Here is a 4,237-nt window from a genome sequence, read left to right on the forward strand (position 1 = left end):
CCAGAATGTGCGATAATGTCTTACGATACGTTTTATACCTATCTCTTTCTTTTTCATATAAAGCACACATAATAAAGAAAGATAGCAATAAAGACGTACGTCCTGCCATGGTCCTGCTAATTGGTTTCAAAATTGTTATTCTGAGTTGCGCTACGGGAACGCGGTCCCACTCTTTACCATGAGATTTGTCAGTGTCTTTTTATTTGTTTGTCTATGCCGTAGATTAAATGATACTTTAACAGCGAGGATAGGTTAAACACTTTATTTCTTCTCGCACATTTTTTAATTGCTTCCATTTTTGAAAATTTTTGTATTCATTTTCATAAGTTATTCGGGTAGTAGTAGTAGTTTGGATATAGCGTTTGTCGCCTCAGCCTGAATATCTGTTGGTAATTTACATATTTCCTTTTGAGCCATTTCTGGCTCCAATTCAATCAGCAATCGACACGAAAGAGAATTAAAGAATATTGACTTAAAACTGACAACTAAAGAGACAGCTTTATTTGTTTGTCAAATTACATAGAAACCAACGCCAACCCAGCACAATATTTCTTCTACTCGTAATAAATTCCTTGAAATAATAATTTCTGAATATTTTTTTCAGAATTAATCTTTTCGGTCGACGATAAAATACTATTTTATCGTCTTGTATAAAAAAATAACTATTATCGATATTTTTCAACAGCCCTACCTTCAAGAAGCGTCGCTAATCCATCATGAATAAATTGCGTGTTTTTACTGAAAATTGGACGCCATTAACCCGACCACAAATTTAATTTGGTTGCGGTTAGAAAAGCATCAGTTTGCTCGGCTGAAAAATTTCGTGTCTTCCCAAGAATAATTTAATTAAAATGGTTTTTAAAAGAAAAGAAAGTCCACCCGAATTTGTCACGTACCTTCTTTCTAGGAACAAGGTCTTAATGGCAACGTTTAGTTGGTTTAAACGTCGCAATAATGAGACGCGAAATTATTTTAAGTAAACATAAAACATGAAAGGATAAAATTAATTAATTTGTGGAGAATGGGTTACGGTAGATGAAACTCCATATATAGGGCTTTACACATGATGCGTTCATGTCAATGTTGTATATAAACTTTACTTTTTTTACCCTGTCCGTCATACCAGGCATCCTCTAAAGATCCTTTACTATCTGTGGTCATGTATCACGGGCAGGGGATGTGGGGGGAGGGGGTCTTAAGCTATTATTGAAACACCCACAAAATCTAATATCGGTGTCTGGAGCTCAATTTTTGTCAAAAACATGATAGTGAAAACCGCATATCGATATTTGTTACCGTTTCGGAGTTACGGGGCGTTTTTCGCAATCAACAAATTGCTCTAACTTTTTTGCTATGGAAAATTTTGTATTTTTATGAAAACATTTCCAAAGCACCTTTTTACGTAGAATTTAATGGTTTAAGTATATTTTTTTTAAATTAATAATTGAAGAATTATCAACAGAAAATTTGATTTTTTATATGGGACACCCTGTATATTTTTAATTTATTGAAAAGAATTTAAAATTACCTTTCCAAAAATATAACACACTTGATATTTTGCTCGATTCCTCTTCGAGAGAGATATAGAGTATATAAAAATTCGCCCGCTTTAAATAAGTAGGCTTTGAACGGCACCGGCTGTAATGCAAAAATTCTAGCTGTGAGCATCAATTAAAACGAAAATAATATTTGCTATGAGAGATGCAGAATTTTATAACAATTTAAAATATATTTAACCAACATCAACACATTTAAACTATATCTAATACAATAAAAATAAATAGCAAACCAAGACATGAGATTTTGCTACAGGTGTTCGACATATCGACCGTCTTCTGTTATGGACAGACGGGGCTGTTTTTGAACATTTCTCGCGGTATTCTTAAACTCAGTGGTGGTGAAAGATACCCTCTTATAACTGCTAAGTATTTCTAATTCTTGTCTAGATTATACGGAAGAATAATGAACCTTTATTCTTCCGCAAATATATCCATAGGATTAGATCCCTGGGCACTAAGTCAAGCGGCCTCGACGGCCAACGGCTGGTATCTTGGTTGGCTATCCAATTATTCTTGAAATTGATTGCAAAAATTTGCTGATAACATTATTAACAGCGTTCAGAGGCGGTGCGTTGTTTTGCTGGAAAAATATGTTTTCGAGTTCCATTAAGGGCATATCATCAATAAGGGGTCCAAAGCCTACTAGTTAAAAGTGGCGAACTTTTAAAAATTCTGTATTTCGAAGGGAATTATAATAAAATATCAAGTGTGCTATATTTTTGGAAAGGTAATTTTAAATTCTTTTTAGTTAATTAAAAATATAGAGGGTGTCCCAAAATAAATATTCAATTTTTCTGTTGATAACTCTTAAATTATTAATTTTAATAAAACTATACTTAAACCATTAAATTCTACGTAAAAAGGTGCTTTGGACATGTTTTCATAGAAATACAAAATTTTCCATAGCAAAAAAGTTACAGCGATTTATTAAAAATGCACATTTTTAAAAAACACCCCGTAACTCCGAAACGATAACAGATATTGATGTGCGGTTTTCACCATCATGTTTTTGATGAAAATTGAGCTCCAGACACCGATATTAGTTTTTGTCTATTTCCTATAGAAAAGGGTGTTTCCATTTAAAAGCGTCGAATTTGACCCACCCTGTACATATACATATATTCCATTATATAAAGTCTATTTAATAACAAAAATATCCTTATTGAGAAAAATAAAATACATTATTGTAAAGTTTTACCGTTACACTAAGATTTATTTCTAGAGGTAACAACTAACCTTTTTTGTATACTTAGGAGGCAGATAAAGCATCTGTTAACTCTAAAGTTTAGAATAGTACTTTGGACAAAACAAATGTATACAAAAACATATTAGCAACACACTACCAACTATTATTTAAGGCCTGTACTTAAATCTACGTCAGGTGAAACTATGGCTGTTGCGTTATTGTTTATGGGAGTTTTAATTTGTGAATTAGTTACGTGTGCACAGAGCCGACTAGAAGCAACAAGCTTTACTGCAGCAAGTGAATTGTAAATTTATAAATATTTGACTTTTACTGTTTAGAAGTTTCAAGAAAGCGTGATACAGCAAAAGGCAACATTGTCTGGCTCGTTTTTAACGCATATCCTTGTAAGATACCGGGTGAAAACAAAAGTGTCTTACAGTTAAATCACCATTTGATCGGTCTTAGTTGAATAAATATAAAATTTTCAGAGCGTGTGAGACCATTTCGTTTCGAGTGTTATTTTTTTCTTATTATTCTCGAAAAAAAATGAGAATTTGAAAAACATGTAGAACATGTAGACTTGTTCCGTCGAACTGCTTGAATCCACTTTTGCTTTTGATAAAATCGGTGCGAGAAGTTGTGAAGCTAAAAAATGTTGTTTTGGGAGAGTTGAATATCCGGGAAAGTTGAGATATTGAATGTTATTGCACCCAACAACCACGTAATTTTTAATATTATTTAAATGCGATCAACATGAACGGTAACAGGACTACTAACAGGACACTTCTAATTTCCGCCGTAGATTTGTATCATATCTGGAAATGCCAGAAAAGTGATTTTTTTTCATATAAAAAATTAGTCTAAGTACCAAATATATTCGACAAAAATTAATTAAAAGATGGTTTGTACCACAGTTTTGTGGTAACCCTGTATATTTCTTTAAAAAATTATCTGCTATCCTTAATTGTTTAAATGGATATAATTCTGTAAAACAATGTAATTTATGACCAGCACTATGGAATTATTTAATATAAAACTAGGAAAAAGAAAAGGCATGTATAATTTTATGTTTTGCTTCGCTCCTAAGTGCCCTCTCGAAGTTTAATTTACTTAGTTTATTGTCCGTAAACTTTTTTACATCGCTAATTTTTATGTGAGGAATTAACCACATCTATGGTCAATTCTGTAGGATTTAGAGCAAGGATGATAAATTTATGCTGAAAGGCTCGGTAGGTATTCCTCCGCTGAAACATACAAATCAGAAAGAAAAAAGTTTGTAAACATATTTGCCTGTATCAATAAACAATACTTAATGTTTCAAGAAGTGTGTGAACCTCTCCTTCATTAAAAGAAAGTATTTTTTCAGTTTCTACTTTTGAATTATAATGACAGAGAACAATGTCGATGTAATACTGTCTTTCGTTGGACAAACTATGTCAAATTAAACACCCAAAAAAAAACAGTGGATTACCTAGGATTCGACTTCTTATCG

Source organism: Sitophilus oryzae, unplaced genomic scaffold (assembly GCF_002938485.1).
Source record: "Sitophilus oryzae breed Bouriz unplaced genomic scaffold, Soryzae_2.0 scaffold_178_pilon_pilon, whole genome shotgun sequence".
NCBI lineage: Eukaryota > Metazoa > Arthropoda > Insecta > Coleoptera > Curculionidae > Sitophilus > Sitophilus oryzae.